A 16,379-nucleotide genomic window follows, 5' to 3' on the forward strand; every position below is an offset into this window, starting at 1 on the left:
TTTATTTTTTCAGTGCTTGGCATGGAAGCCTGATTTGTGAGCAGGCTGGGCCACAGGGACCCCTGAGCCATTGCTGGGACTCGAAGGCAGGCTCCTAGAGGCTTGTGAGAGAGTCAAGCGCCTTCCAAGAGGCAGCAAACCAGCCACACTGCCTCCTCCACAAACGCTTCCTGAGTGGCTGCCAGGCGTCAGAATGCCGGGCCACGAAGGTCCACTCTGTGTGCTCCAAGGAACGAGACTGCAGCTGGCACGGGGCACTGAGTGGCACAGCCCCAGGCAGTGCCAGGGGCCCCATCTCATGCGGAGGGAAGTGAGCCTCCCTCCGAATGGCCCAGGCCCTTGACCAAGGTCCCACTGCGACACTGCCCACCCTCAGGCGGGTGGCCCCTGTCCTGACATGTGTCACACCCAGTTCTCTCCCTTGTCCGAGGTGTCTAAGGAGGAAACAGAAGAGAGGAGCAGCTCTGGTTCTGGTAACTTTCCACACAAGCTAACGGGTCTCAGGCCCCAACCCAGCCCCTGCACCTCGAAAGGAAAGGGCATCTTCCTGCCTGGCGCCCACCTGAACTGTCTGCAGTCTTCAGCTGAACCCCTCCAGAACAGATCCCCGGCAAGGCAGCACCCCTCCACAGCAAGCCCCACAGCATCAGCCGGAGGTGAGTTCAAATCCCAGCTCTGTCGTTTTGGAGCTTAAGGAGTCACTGGCCCTCTCCGGGACTCAGCAAAGAGAGAAGCCCCATGGGGACAGGTGGTGACACGCTGGCTAAGACTGACAATTGACAGGCAGCTCCCTGGGGTGAGGCATGACCTGGAGTTCATCCTGCCTGGCCTCAGAGGGCTCTTCCCACCACAACATGGTACCTGTGCACGTGTGCAGTCTGGTTTCTGCAGCAAGGTGCACACACATTTCTAAATTAATATCTGGTTACAGTGGGCTGCTCGGAGAGCCACCTTTTGTGGTTAGGACGTTGCCAGTGTCCGAGGGGAACCTGTTGGGGAGCGCCCATCAGGTGGAAAGTGGGGCTCGGTCTGAGACTCCACACAGTGCTCTCTAGACCTGCACTTAGCAGGCACCGAGGAGCACTGACCTGGAGAGTACTGTGCATCCATAAACGAGTGCTGTCCTAAGCATATGCCTGACACACAGTCTCGGCACAAATGCTGTCAGGCCTGGTGTCCTCTGCACAGGCAGACTGCCACCTGGTGCAGACAGAAGCCGGCCACCGCAACATCGCCGCAGCATGGGGCTTATGCTGGCCTGAACTTTCTCTGCAAAGATGGTTCTGGACCAAGCCCCAAGAGGAGGCACTGTACTGGGCCCAAACGGACAGTGCTGAGCTGATTTTACACTTGTTGACCAGTAAACACTTGTTCTAGTGAAGAGCGTGACCCGTAATTTGCTTTCACAGGTAACTGGAAAAACCCACCCCAAGACGCTACTCCCAGCCAGTGGGTATTGACTGGTCAGCCTGCAGCACAGCCCAGCCTGTGGGAAGCTTGCCTTTAAAGGAAGGAGGCTTCCCACTGAAGACCCTGACCGGCGTCTCAGTGGAGAGGGAGTTTAGTGTGGTCGGGAAGAGGCCAGATCCTGAGAAGGTCATTGGTTGGAACCCAGTGTGAGGTACCAAACTCCTGTGGGCCTCTGTTCTGTGAAGTGGCAGTGTTACTTGCCACTCCAAGGGGCAGAAGGCTCATAGGAGCAAAAAGAGAGGAGCCGCCTGGGTGGAAGGAGCCCTCAGGAACCCAGCCACCGTCATGCTGGAGGCGGCTGAGAACTGCTTTGCAAAAAGCTCTCAGCTCAGCTATTACCATACATTTACCGTTTGCTTTTATTGACCATTTTATTTCAATCAACAAATGTATACTGGATGCCCAGGGCCAGGACCACAGAGTTAAAGAGAACTACACAGTATCCCACAGTCTCAGCCCTCTGGGGGCTGTCAGTGTAATACAGGAGTCAGACAATCACCAGTGTGAGGGAGAATTCTGGAAAGCCCTCCTGGAGGAGGTGGTATCTGAAATAGGGTTTAAAAATCACACAGGAGTGGACCAGGTAACTGGCTCTCACATAAGCATGTATTTATTCCCCAAGGTCAGGAACCATGACTTTCTCATATAAATCTCCACAAAATAGGTGTCCAAATATTTAGTGCTTCTGGACAGGAAGAAAAAAAAAGCAGAAATTATACTGAACAAGGAGAAACAGAAAAGCACACAGAGTGGGGGGTTGGAAAGGGCAAAAGGCCCCATTTCTGAGGCAGGAAATGGCAGTCTGCCTGTTTCTGGCTTGCTGGAATAAACCAAAGTGGGTCTTTAAAGCCCCCTCACTCGTGACACCCCAGCTGTGTCTATCCCCAACCTCGCTGCAACTCACCAGAGCCAATCCATGGACACTCAGGCTCCCTCAGAAAGAAGTCAGGAGCCATGGGCAGCACAAGTCAGAGTGTGGGCTCACCCGAGGGTCACCCCAAAGAGTCTCCAAGATGCCCAAAGGAGGGGAGAAGGCAGTGGGGAGAGGTCCCCCTAGGCTAATGAGGGCGAGAACCCGAGGGCCCAACACAATCCGGCACTCAGGAAAGGGTGCCCCAGTACACAGGCTGTGGTCAAAATACGCAGGGCAGGGTTAAAGTACAAGATGAAGGCGGGCGGAGAGTACCAAGGCTGCACCTGGGCCTCTTACCCCCACACCCCTGCCGGCGTCTTGATCTGTACCCGGGTCCCTCAGCCACGCCTGCTCCAATGACTAAGTCACTATTAATGAAAGCAAGGCCTCTCAGGATGCCTGGTGCCAGCACCAGTCCTAAGTGCCCACGGCCTCTTGGCTTTTCCCACCAACTCCTCCGGATGGCAGTAAACAGACAAACCACCCAGGCCTCAGCACATGTGGCTGAGAGGCGAGCACGTGCCAGGAGCAACACAGAAGAAGGCCACCCTCACTGCGGCTGGCAGCCCGAGTCCATCTGCCCTCCACAATGAGCTGATCACCCTGCCCCGAGTTCTTCGGAAGCCTGTGCTTGCCAGGCACTTCGGAATGGGCTCTGTGCACAGCCCCCAGCCCCTCTGTAAAACCACATGGGCCGCTCACCAGGCGTGCTGGTAGCTTCCGGGAGGCAGGGACTGGAGTCCCTGCCCTCGCTCTGGGCACCAGACCTCCAGCAGGCTGGCAGAATGCGCCATCTGCACGTTGGTTTCTCATCTGCCAGCTGCAGAGGACTGCGGAAACAGAGAACTTTTGTCTGGATTTAAAGCGGCATTGGCCAGTTTTTAACTCCCAGAAATCCGTCCACAGTTGAGGAAACAAAAGCCTTGGGGAGGTGCAGAACCTTAGATTCTTCACAGTGCTAAAGGGCAGGGACACGTGCACCTCCCAGCAGGTGGGGAGAAGCTGCATTTCAAAAGGAAGCACCTTCCAGGGCTGGTGAGTCACACCTGGTCCGGAGTTGGGGCTTTTTTAAATGAAGAAGCACTGCCAGGACAGTTGTCCAGGGAGCAGTCTACAAACCGAGAGGTGGCCATAGACAGGGCCCAGGGAGCCAGGGTGGGAAGGGGGCAGAGGGCAGACCAGGCAGCAATGTGGCAGGTGTGGCTGAGCACAGGTACTTCAGGGGCAAAGGGATAGAGAGCAGACGGGAGACAGGCACCGAGGACCACACACCCCAGAGGAGGTGCTCTGCCAGGGCCCCTTGTCACATAGCAGTGGTTCAGTTAACTCCAGGACTCCGAGCAGAGGCAGCCTGAGCTGACCAGACCACCAGTCTCCGGTGTTGTCTGGCTTCTCAAGACCCCGCTGGCCATGGGCAGTCCTGGGGGATCCCAGTGCTGTGCTGTGCTGTGCTGGGGAGTCACAAGCTCTGTGAGGTCTGTTCCAGGCCACTCAGCCCCGGGGCTACGCGTGCACTGTGACATGCCGCAGTGGGACAGACTCTGCAACGCCAGGCCATTGCCTTCTTACTGTCATTGTCACCATTGTGTGCATTTTGGGCAGTTTTTCCTGAAAGCCGCGCTGCTAACTCCTCAGCGCAGCTTGTGGTTGATCTGCACTTTCCCACAAGAGGTGAGCCTCAGGTCTCTCCACAGAAGGCTGGAGACGCAAGATTCAAAGGCCTCGGAATCGCTGTCTCTGTTAAGACAGCTGTGATCATGGAATTCTCCTATTCATCCTAAATAAAGTCGTACACGGCCCCCGAGTCACAGGCCTGAAGTCACCGCTAGCCAGACACCAGCGGCAGCTGTCATCGGTGGAACGGAAGCCATCACATGTTTGGAGCTACAAAGTTGGGAAGACTGGCCTTCACAAGAGGAACAGAATAAAAGGCCCGCAAAGAGGCCCAGCGGAGCTGTGTGTGCCTCATGGCGAAATGAGGTGACAGTGAAATGGGGGTGATGCTTTCAACCTAGCAGTGTTGCCGAGATTCACTAAAATATCATCTCCTCTCTACCGAGGCCTCTTATTTGTCAGTGCTGGGGATGGAGCCCAGGGCCTCATGCACGCTAAGCAAGCACTCACAACTGAGCTCCCTCCCGGCCCATCCTTCATTCTTCACAGGCCCCGTGCAGGGAAGGACAGACCACGAGAGGTCAAGTTGGAATGGGTGAAGTAAAGGCTGAAGAGCCTGAAACTCGCTTGCACAGAAGACCCACACACCACCTCTGACTGCAGAAGTGCTGTGACCCCTAAGGAGCCCTTGGGCCTGGAACTGGGGTAGGTGCTCACCCAGACTGGTCTCCCCATCTGCTGTGACACCAAGGCCTGATCTGCCCTGACCTTCTGCACATGTGGCCTCACTACCCCCCACCACAGCCAAGGCAAGCAGGGCTGAGCCGAGCCTGCTGCACAGAGAGGAACCAAGGCCAGAGGGTCCTCAGGGAGCCAGTGAGTGGGCCCAGCCTCTGTCCACCGCTATCTCAGCTGTGCCCTCTAAGTCGTGATCCCAGGATTATAACGTGTGCTTAGGGGAAAAAACGCTGCCCTCGGCCTGGAGTAGTAGGCTCCGAGATTCCTGAGAGTGACTGCGGTAAGGCCCTCACCCTAGTGGAAAGTGGCTGCATCTTGTTGCCTGCTGGTCTCCGGCTTCTCAGTCTCTGTACCTTGCCCTGGGCATGTGTTAGCAACGCAGATTCCAGGTCACTGTCACCCCTGCAACCCACAGGCACACTCATGTCGAATGAAACGAGGCCTGAAAGATCTGGAAATACCTGAGTAAGGGGTCAGGTGGGACCATGGGGTAAGGCCGTGACTGCTGAGCCACTTCGGCCCCACCCGTCTCTTCATGGATGTCACCAGCTGGGCCCTGGCACCTGCCACATGGTGGGCACACAGGCAAGGTTTATAGAAGTAACTTAATGAGTCGGTGTGTGTATGAGTATGTGTGTGCGTGTGCGTGTGCAAGGCCTCCTGTCTTGTGCAGAACCTGCCACATTTGCATGGGGACACAGCACAGAGCCTGGCACACAGCAGCTGCTGCATAAATGGGAGTGTCCCCGTGGACAGGCCATGGGGCAGCTGCCCAGCTCCAAGTAGTGGACAACCCAGCTCCCTCGGGGCTTGAAGCAGGTGTCACCCGGATGAGGAAAAACAGATACATCTTGGATGATGCAGAGGCTCCAGAGCACGCTTCTTGAGGCCTAGAAAACCGACTCCCGCGGATTCCGGGGAAATGACCAGGTGTCCCGGAGAGGCAGCTGACGGGTCCGGGTGTTGGCATGTCAGCTATGTGTGGCCGAACAGTGAGCAGCAAAGCACTTCTTCTATCTGCGCCTGCCTCTCATCCACTGTGATGCCAGGATAAGAGGCCCCGGAGGACAAGGCACAGGCAGCAGGCAGCACAGTAAACAGGTGTGCCCGTCCCCCGTCCCCCCCCCCCCCCCGCTTTCCTGCGCCTCTGCCATACCCACGATTCACCACTCAGCTCCATCCATGGACCTCACAACCAGAGCCTCGGCCTGGGCTCTTTTCCTCCTGGCCCGTCTGGTAGCTGGGTGTTATCTTGATTTTAAGTTTTTATTTCATTTCCCAGGTGACACTCAAGATCCAGGGGCAGGGACTATGTCTCCCATTTCTTTGAGTCTCTCCTAAGATCCAGGAATGGCCTTCATGTGGGACCAGGGCTCAGTGCTTCTGGGTTGACCGACCTGTCTTAAACACAGGTGACAGAAGGACAGAATTTCAGACAGGCTCCCTGTCACTTTAATAAAATAGCTGCATTTCTCCAGCATGCAGGAAGCAAAAGTCAGCTTTTGGGTGCTATGGTCCTAGTTATTTTGCATCCACTTAACACTCATGCAGCGGCTTTTCTAGGTCACACAGTTGTCTCCTTTCTGCTTGTTTCTGTTACTGTGGATCCTAAGAAAGAAATTCCTGGAGCAGGTGCTAAGTACCATCACTGTGTGTCCTCGACCATGAGGGAAACACTCTCCACCACGAGGCCTAAAGGATGACCCTGGAATCCATCATCCCCAGGCGCACAGGGCCGGAAGTGCTGGGTCATGGCAGTCTTCCTTTCCCCCAGAAGTCCTTGGGTGCTCCCCACCAAGATGCACCCCCCCATACTTCTTTTATCTGCCTGGAATGCTAAGAAGGATATCTAATAAATTAGTACGAATTTGTTATTGAATGTAAAATACCAACTCGAGGAACACTGTTCACAAGAAAAGCCTCGCTTTAGGGCAGCTCAGCTCTGGCCATAAAACACTCTCCAGGCTGATTTTTGGCATAAAATGTCAAGGACAAAATAAATTTTTTGCTGATTAAAAGAAAAGCCTTTCGGTGGCAGCTATTAAATTTTGCAGCTGAAGAAAGAGGCCATTCATCTGCACGGTGTTTCCCACTAAGGCCTAAGCCCCTGTTAGTTTTAGAAAAATAAAAAGTGATTTTTTTCTCAATGTGTCAATAGAATGCAGTCCTTCCCAAAACAATGTTAAATAAAAACAAGGCATTTTAAAAGATGCTGGAAGGGAATCAACCTCTCCTTGTGACCCTGGGCGTGGAACTGTCACTTCAAAGGTGTCACAGAATGTTTCTGTCCCTTAATTTTCCCACTAGATATTCTGGTCTTTCCTAAGAGGTGTCGGTTTCTTATCCAGGATCTACACACGCATCGTCCTGGTTGAAGGCTACCTGCTTTATTGCCTTGGCAAACCCATCTTTCTGACGGAAAAACGGCTGGAGATCCTCACCAAACCGTCCCCAGCCCACTTCCAACGGGATCCAGGTGCAGCCCCGGGACACCCCGGGCACGCTGGCTGTGCCCAGACCGTTCCCCACCACCAGCCTCATGCCTGCAACGTGTGTGGGCAGCCCTGGCCCGCTCCATATTTACACAAACTCTCTAACGGTCTCTGGCACTGCTAGCAGCTCCGAGGGAGGCACACTACATAGAGTGTTCCACCAGAAAATCTTTAAACAAAAGGAATTAAAGAAAATCCCTGCTTAATAGTCAGTTTTACCAAGCTCCTGAATTCTCAAGAGCATGTGAAATATTAACTTTCCCCAAATGGGAGCACAGAGCCTGCCTTGTTTTGGTTCATATTTGTGAGTCACAAACACCCCAGAAAGAGGCAGGCCGCGTGCTTAACGACCCACCAGGTCTCTGACAACAGAGGCCACAGGAGCGCAGCCCTGCACCCATGGGGACCCAAGTTCAGATTCTGCTCTGCACCCCCCAGGGACAGCAGTGGTAGCTACCTGAGCACTGCTATCTGTGTAGCATGAGAAAAGCAGCCTGTGTGTGGTGTGGCAGTGCTGCCAGCCTTCTGCTGCCCTGGCCCTCAGAGGTACCCTTCTTTAGCAGAAAGGAAACAACGGTGAGTCCCTAAAGCAAACTGCTGCAGTGTCCTCTGGGCTCACAGCAGCCTCTGTTCACCAGAACCCAGGGCTCAAGGAGAGATTAACGGGGGCAGCCACAAGGGGGCACTAGACTGGAGCAAGAGGTCAGGTGTCTTTGGCTTTGGGATCACAGCCCTCTCCCTGGGCTCCTCCTCTAGCCCCAGGGTTTCCTCACCAGCTGGTCAGCCCCAGAGAGCTCCCTCATCATCTCGAGGTCAATGTGTTGCTTGCCCCTCTGGCTGAGCCAGCAGGGACCCTGCTGTTACATCACCATGGGGGTCCACACGAGGACCGTGGCGTTCAGCAGGAGCACCCCACTTCCTCTGCCACTTCCTAGTGGTTTGCAGCTCTGTCTCTGTCTGCGTGTCCCCTTCCCTAGACAGTTGGGCCTGATGCACTACATCCACCATCCGGCAGGGTGAAACAGTGGCTGGGTAGGAAGCAGGCTGGAAGGTTTAAACAATCCGACGTCAATCAATTTCCATAACACAGCAAGTGTTGGAACCAGGTTAGAGCTAAGGCACACAGCATGATTAGGTAAAATGATGGCAAGTTAATATGTTTAGTAGGTATTTATTCCTATCTACAGAAGTCATTAAGTGAAAACAATTATAGTACTATCGTATATCACAGAAAAACATCAGGAAAGTACACAGTAAGATAAAAGGCGGTTTTCCTTGGCTATAGGATTACAGCCATTTCCCTTCCTGTTTGTTTAGCCATATTTTCCAGTTTACCTGCAGCGCATTCAATAACCCCTGACTGAACCAACACCCACCCAGCACTGGCCAGTGCTAGGGCCCGGGTCCAGGAGAGTAAGTCCACCTCGGGGGGCCCACGTAGGAAGACTTCATTATGAAGAGTAATAGTAGTAATGATAATAATAATAAACCACTGTCTCTGCCAGAGCCGAGCTGGCCCAGGAAGCAGAGCTTTCAAGGCAGGCGGTTCAGGATGGACCACGAGCTGGAAAAGGAGAGCATGTGGCCACGGCCTCCCCAGCTCACTTCTACCTCAGAACCCAGCGTCAGCGCCTTGGAGAACAAACAGCAGGCGTGTTTACACTAAATACCACGCTTCCTGGGCCCAGTGTTTGCAGAGCGCCAGGCTCTTCCATGCCGCCTGGCAGGTATGTGTGCCCTGTTCCTGTCACCACACGTTCGGTGGCTCCTCGGGCCCTACCCCTCCTCTCATCCTCATCACCACGAGAGGCACCCTCTGAGCACAGTGCAAGGGGGAGGAGGCAGACCCTGTGGTCATTGCCACTGGTGGGCATCGGGCCTGCCACCAGGAGGGACTCAAGGTCAGGGATGGAGAGGGTAGGCGGGCACCCTGCAGTGTAGGGCAGGGAAGGGCACCGAAGTGCGTCTGGTTCCCAGAAGGACAATGTTGGCCCAGAAGATGTCTACTAGTGTCGTCTTAGGGGACCTTACACTATTTTGGACCAGGGGCTACTTGCCCCTGGGAAGGACGGGCCAAGCACCCACAATGGTCAGCCCCCTGGACTCAGGGTGCAGCCGGTGCGAGAGTAGGCTCCCCCTCAGCTGCAGCCCTGCCAATCACTGTGACCATAGAAGCATCAGCCAGGCTGGAGCTCAGGGGTACTGTGCATGCGAGCCCAGGCTCAACCCCCTTAGGAAGGCACGAGAGGCCATGCTCCAACCCCAATGTGAAGGCCACGGGCAGGGAGGTGCGGCCAGTGCCTGGAGCTCCAAGGCCTTGGGTCCCTCAAGGTGGGGGGCAGGACGACAAGACGGTTCTGGCCTTTCTACACCTACCCCTCCTGGGGTGCTCACACCGCCCCCTGCAGGCCAGGAACTGCTGCACCCCGCCCCGCCCTGAAGCTGTGTGAGGAGACCATGACCCCCCCTTCCTGTCCCTGTCAGCTTCAGCCGTGCCAACTGCTCTTCAACTAGGCCTTGCCCAGCCTGGAGCCTGTGGCTGCTTTCTGCCCTGGCGTGGAGGGGCTGCATGAAAACTGTCACCTGAGAGGTGGCCGAGGCCGTGGTGCAGGGCTTCAGCGATGGATGGTCCCCAGATCCCACTTGACCCTGAATCTGGCACCGTTCGTCCTAACAGTGCCTTAGCCAGGCCACAGATAGCACGGCGGAGAGATGGCAGTGCCCAGAGTGGGGACACCATTGGGCACCCAGTTTAGCCAAAACATTTTCTTAAGGAGACTTCGCTGGTCACCTCTGACTCCATGCTTGGAGCAGGATTTGGATTCTGCTGAGCAGAGAAGCTGTGAGGGTCAGGCATGTGTGTGGCACCAGGTTGGGCCAGGGTAGAGGAACCATCTAGAAGACTCAGCAGGGCCAGAGTCTCAAGCGCCCTGCAGGGATGAGAGCTGTCTTCCCACCATGGCTCCTGGGTCCCGACCTAAGAGCCTGCTTGCCACCTTGAGACCCGGGATGCCAGTGTGAACGCAGAACGACCCCACCCTCCTGCCCATACCCAGTGCGGCTGGCCGTCTGTCCTCTTCCCACTGCCTCCTGGTATGGCCCTGTTCTAAAGTCACCCTGGCCTGAAGCACCAGGTGGACGTGGGGTTTGTCACAGCTGGAAAGCCCTTGCCGCCCTTCCTATTTTTGAGACAGGGTCTCCCTCTGTAGTGTAGGCTGATCTTAATCTTGCTTATGAAGCTCAGGCTGGTCTTGAACCTGAGGCAATCTTCCTGCCTCAGCCTCTTGAGTGCTGGGATTACAGGGATGCGCCACCCTACCCAGCCACTCAGGTTTTATTTTTGTCTGCTTTTTTTCGAAATACCTTTGTTACAAGCGCTAATGCAGCTTCAGAAACATCACCGCTGCTCAAGTGCCCCTCACCCGCAGCCCCACAGGTCACAAAAGCAGGCCTGAGAGCAGGCCCAGCCTCAGGTCAGCCCAGCCAGGAAGCGGTCACGTGTCTACAGGGCCACAGTAAGGTTCCCATTGTGTGGGAGAAGCCATCAAACACTGCCAGCCCACGCACCACCTCGGCCTCACGATTGTCCTGCCCAGTTTCTGTGCTAACAGCAGGGCAGCAGGCTTGAAATGAGAGAGGTGGTGGCAGAACCGCTGGGTGCTGTGCACACGCTGGGGAAGGGGGGACAGGTTGAGGACTGGCCAGCCCGGCAGTGCAGGAGGTAGTGAGTAGCTGCTCAGCCAGCACACACTGACTGAATAATGAAAGGATCTTTGGAATCGTCACCAACAAGAGGAGCCACACTCCCCCTGCCATACACACCACGCCTCCCTCAGCCTCCTCCTCTCCGGAAAGTTATTTTTGCTTCTGCACTGGGTACACCAATTCCACTGCAATCTTGCTTGTTTTTAATTGGTAGTGTTGGGGATCCAACCCAGGGCCTTGTGCATGCCGGGCCACTAAGATACATCCCAGACTCACGCCAGATGCCTGAGTTAAAAACATTTAAGACTCTTTTTTCCCTTTAAAAAAAAACCCCACAGCAAATATAACAGAAAATCTTGTATAACTGGATGTGAAATTTGCATACATACATATGCACAATGTGATTTACATATATCTGCACCCCTGTGTGTTCCCTCTAGAAAGCGGAGACCCTGTCAGAGGGCACACACACTGTGCCTTTTATCGAGCAGAGAAAAATCCAGGAGCTCAATTTCCTTCACTCCACCAGAAGTAAGCCTACACTGCATTCCCAAAGGTGGAGATACTTATTTTGTACTTAGAAATATAAGTATCTTTTAAATAAAAGACAGAATGGAACCAAAAAAGAATAGAAGAAAATAATAAATATCAGAAAACACAATCCCTTGTCAAACTGTCAAACATCATTTTTCACAAAGATTAACATTTTGATTCTTACATCTCTGTAGAAATAGAAAAGACTCAGACTAGTCTAAACAGCTTTAATAAAGGAACAGAATTAGAGCTGTTACCCTCTCCAGCCCCACGACTTACAACAAAGTTACACCAATCATCACAAAACGGCATTGATACCAAGACTGACAAGCCACCAAGGTACCAATATAGAGTCCCAAAATAGATACCCACATAACAGACATTTGATTTCTGGCAAAGATGGAAAAACAGTTAAGTGGAGAAAGGATTGCACCTCAGTAAACGTATGGAACAACTGGACATCCACATGCAAAACCCCACATCTTACAGCACATCAAAAATTCCTTAAAACACCCAAAAGTCAACTCAGAATGGCTCACAGTGGGTTAGCTAAAGTTAGCTAAAGTGAAGGCTGCTGTGGCCCGAGTCGTTGCTGAGGGCCCTCTCTCTGGGACAAAATACATATTTTTTCCTCATCACACTAATGAAACAATGCGATGACCACGCATGGGTGACATATTCATTTTATTAGTAAGTATGTTTTCCAGGCATATCCAAGAAACACGAGTTTTTAAAGAGAGGGAAAAATAAAGAATAAACGGGCCAGGGAAGAGGTAGACGGGTCCGGCGGAGGACCCCAGGGGAGCTCGCCCCAGTCACGGGAAAGGCTTCCCTCACTTCCACATTAATTGTTCCATTACTCTAGTGAGACAAAGGCCCCCTGTCTTCTGGGCCTGCTGCGGATTCTCCCGCCTGCCTTTTAGTGGCCACAGCCCAGCTGCAAGGAACAGGGATAGAGGAGGCCAGGGTAGATGAGACACCCTTTCTTTCCTTCAAAGCCCCACAGCACCCGTCTTGCTCCCACAGCACCTGATTCCCTCTCCTCCCTGCAAGGCAGCCGCAGCCACAACTAACACAGGGCTTCTGCACTTCTTTGCCTTTGTGCCCTTTCCTTTCCTTCATAGACTCTGCTTCCCTGCTGGCTAACTCCTACTCATCCTTCAAGACCCAACTAAACAGGAACAGGTCTGTCTTTGTCTGATAGGGCTTTGTCAAGGCTGCATTTAGATGCATTTCCTCCTTAAATTAGAGTAATCCTTATCTTCACTGCTAGACTATGAACTGCTGAGATAGGCGGCAAGACCATGTCTTGGTCCTCTGTCACTCCCCACAACACCAACTTGTGTGGCTCAGATGGGGGCTCAGAAAAAATCTAGGCTGACACCTAGCCCGCAGGGGGAGCCCTCCCTGCCCTATCCCTGCCTCGTGCAGCCCAGGGCTCATCTTCATGCTTTATGGGCAAACTTCACATCAGTCAGCTCTGCCACGCCCCTTCCTGGGAACGGGAGGCTCAGTGATTTTCTGTCCTCGGGGACATCACCTGCTCCTAGCTGGTGTCAAACTGCCGGGAACCACGACCCTGTGAGGTGACTCCTGTCATACGGGGAGCCACACATGGTGAAAGATTCTATAAATCCAGCAAGACAGAGGCAACCCTGTCCTCCAGGAGCAGGATGGCATCAGGACTCGAACCCAGAGCCACTGCTCCAAGCTTCCCCGGCAAGAAACCAAGGCCACAGTTCAGAAGTGCTGGGGACGTGGGCTCAGTGTCACCTTCTCACTTTTGTCCCCTTGACAACCACAAGGCCTGTGATGTCCCTGTGCTGAACCGCAGGGTAGTGACAGTGTTATCCACCAGCATCACTCAGTTCCATCCGCACAACCCTGGAAGCAGGCAGCTGAGAAGGGAGGGACTCAGGGCACAGGAGGACGTCCCTCTGCCCCCGACATCAGCTTGAAAGGTCGTCCTGGGGGTCACAGGGACAGGTGGGAGACAGCATCACACCCCCCAAGCTGCCTGCTGGACATGGTAGCGGGGACCAGGCATGCTCACCTCAGTCACAGCAGCCCTGGGCTATTGGGAGGCAGTGGATGGATCAGGGGCATCACAGAGGCTCACGGTGGGGGCCTCAAAAGCTGCAGACTGGCCACAGGACTCTCAGCAGCGTTCCACCAAGCCAGGAGACTTGGACGCTGCCCCTGCTCCTGCTGGGGCTCGCCTCACCCTTCCTCGTCCCCAGCCACAGAGTCTTTCTCCCACACAGCATGAGTCACATGCAAGCAGGCTGGCCACCTGGTCTGCAGACCATCGCTGTTGCATGCACTGCAGCTGGGAAGTCTCCTGGCAGCAGCGCATGGCCACCCCACCATCCCTGCACCCTAGGAAGCGGCCAAGGAGCATCCCGTGTGATAATTTCCACATTCCCGGCATATTTATCCCATTTTTCCACAGTCTCATGTAGCCAACACCCACACTGATTGACTTTAAAAAAAAAAAAAAAAAAAAAGGAAAAGAAAGGAACCAGGAACAAAACCACCCAGCTGTGTGCAGCACTGGCCACGGGAAAGGGCATGCAGACAGCATGGCTCACTGGGAAAGGTGGCAGGGGTAGGGAGTCCCTGTGAGCTGGGGGCAGGGCCAGGAGCCTCTGCAGCCTAGAGTCAAGGTGAGGGCGCCACACAGTGGCCTGTAGATCTGCTTAGGGTGACTGGGAGGGGCGAAGGGGCTGGGGGCTTCCAGGGCCTGGGTCCCCCGGTGCCAGGCACGTTTGGGAGATGGGCACAGGGTTTTCCTTCCAGCATGCACAGGTGAGGTTGAATTTGCAAAACCCACACTCAGGAAGAGTGCAGAGCCGTTTTACAGGAACCTAATGAACACAGGCTACAAATAAGGGTGGTGGCCCACCAGAGTTTGCAAAAGAGGCAGGAGGAAGGGTCAGGGGAGGGGAGGGAAGGGCGGGGGTCCCCATGTGGAATGCAGGGGACACGGGGGAACCAGGTTCAGGGTCTGGGGACAGGCCCTGCCTGGACCTCCGTGGCTCAGTGCCAGCCCGACCTGTCTTCCCTTAGCCCAGGCTCACCTGCTGCTGGCCTGTGTACGGCACCCAGCCCAAAGAAGCAGCCAGCTCCTGCCTGGCACGGTATCCCTGAACTTCGGCCTGGTGGGGAAGCTAGGATCCCTTGTCAGGCAAGGGTCTGGCCCAGGCCCTGCTTAGGAGACACAGGGGCCAAGCCTGCCCTGGTGGGGAGCCCGTGGATGGGGGGGGGGTCACTGGGGTCCTGACAGCTCTCTGCGTCCCACACCCAATCATTTCTGCTACCAAAGACGACTGCTGAACAATCTGGGGAAGTCTCCGATTGGGGTCTCGCTGAACACACGCTCATCGAGACACACAAGTGATCGGAGCCGAAGGTCAGTGCTGGCTGTGGCTGGAGTGTGCAGATCCTTTAGTGCGCCTGTATTTTATCTATGCAACAATAAACTGTCCTTCACCAGAAGTACATCTCCATATCAGAAGGTATGGGGAGTCCCAGAGGTGAGCAGGAAGTGTGGAGGAATCAGCCTCTGGGATCCGATCCTGGCGGGGCCACATGCTCAGGGCAGGGCCATAGTGAATGCCTCTGTAGTGACAAAGCTGGGAACGGAAGACGTGGTCCCTGATGACTCCTGCTTCAGGAGCTCAGCAAACCCAGCCCTCAGTTACTGAGCAGTGACCAGCAGTGTGGCCCTCACACCAGGGAGCGGCCTGCTCCTAGGAGCTACCCATGCCAGATGCGGTAAAGGAAGGGGGGCCCCAAGGAACTGGGGAGGCGGAACATGGGCTACACACAGGAGCTGCAGAGGGAGACAGGGGACATCTGGGGAGCAGTTCGGTCAGGTCAAGAGCGCATGGCTGGTGCTGGTCCTGGCCTGCAGCAACCCGCCCTTCACACAGGAAGTCCCTCCAAGGAGAGAAGAGCACCCGAGTCCCAGGAGCCTCCAAGAGTCATCGGAATTCACCAACTTGGCCCACCGCAAGCACAGGAAAGGCCCTCAGCAAGCTGAGCCTGACCACATAGTGGACCACACTGGGCACTCCCGTGCTCCACCACCTCCACGGCGCGGCTCACCCTCAGGGATTGCATCCAGGCAAAACCTTCTTTTGTCATAGTAAAAGAGCACCTGCCACTTGCGCGTGTTGTCCCCACCGTGCATTCAGGACATGACACGGCAGGCTGCATTGCACCTTGAGAGTAACCTTCCGCGGCGGGGGATCGGCGGATGCTCTTCCAGGTCGAGAGGAGGAAACTGAGGCTCCAACGGCTCCACAAGGTACATAATGACCAGGGCCCTGCAGCCAAAGCCGTCCACCTCCCCCTCCAGGGACATGGCCATCGCCAAGGGCCCCGGTGACACACCACTGCCAACCCAGGATGTCCCAGCGCTGGGATCGCAGCTTGGCCTCCACACAGAAGAGACCTAGGGTATCGGGCACGCATTCGGGGAACCACTCATAACCGAGCACTCAGCACTCTGCTTCGTAAACAGGGCTTGCCTTTCTTCTCCCAAATTCAAGCTGGTAGACATCAGCCCAGGGCTCCCTCTGGCCTGTCTCTCCGGCTCCTCCGGGCTTCCCTAGCTCCTTTCAGGACTTCCCCAGCCTTGTCACTGCAGAGGCACTCACTACGGCCCTGCCCATGTGTCCAGAGCCCAGCAAGCTGGAGAAGTCCCTTATTCTGATTGAGGAGTTATGTGTCTTTTCCTTTGACCAAAATTTAAAGTTTTGTTTGTACCCAAGAGCGGGTTCTCTGCCTTGTGCATGTGATTGGTGGTGAGCAAAATAAGGAAAGTTACTTCAGAGCTCCCGGGGTGGGCACATAGGGGTAAGAGTGGGAGCCCTCAGAGACCTAGCCAGAAATCCTCTCTGCCCAGT

The 16,379-nt window shown here is 54.9% G+C and overlaps 1 protein-coding gene and 1 long non-coding RNA gene across 2 annotated transcripts in view; both read right to left on the reverse strand.

The window, feature by feature from the left end:
* Positions 1 to 16,379, reverse strand: part of Ror1 (receptor tyrosine kinase like orphan receptor 1) — a 279,640-nt gene that overhangs the window by 184,232 nt on the left and 79,029 nt on the right. The window lies entirely within an intron of this gene.
* The window catches only part of LOC134478323 (uncharacterized), a 93,686-nt gene continuing 77,307 nt past the window's right edge, over positions 1 to 16,379 (reverse strand). The window contains exon 2 of the long non-coding RNA XR_010050904.1: positions 1 to 16,379. This exon is cut by the window's right edge and continues 17,624 nt beyond it. This is a non-coding gene — a long non-coding RNA (uncharacterized LOC134478323).

Source organism: Cavia porcellus, unplaced genomic scaffold (assembly GCF_034190915.1).
Source record: "Cavia porcellus strain 051 isolate PalLab524CR breed Dunkin Hartley unplaced genomic scaffold, mCavPor4.1 scaffold_1, whole genome shotgun sequence".
NCBI classification, from domain to species: Eukaryota; Metazoa; Chordata; class Mammalia; order Rodentia; family Caviidae; genus Cavia; species Cavia porcellus.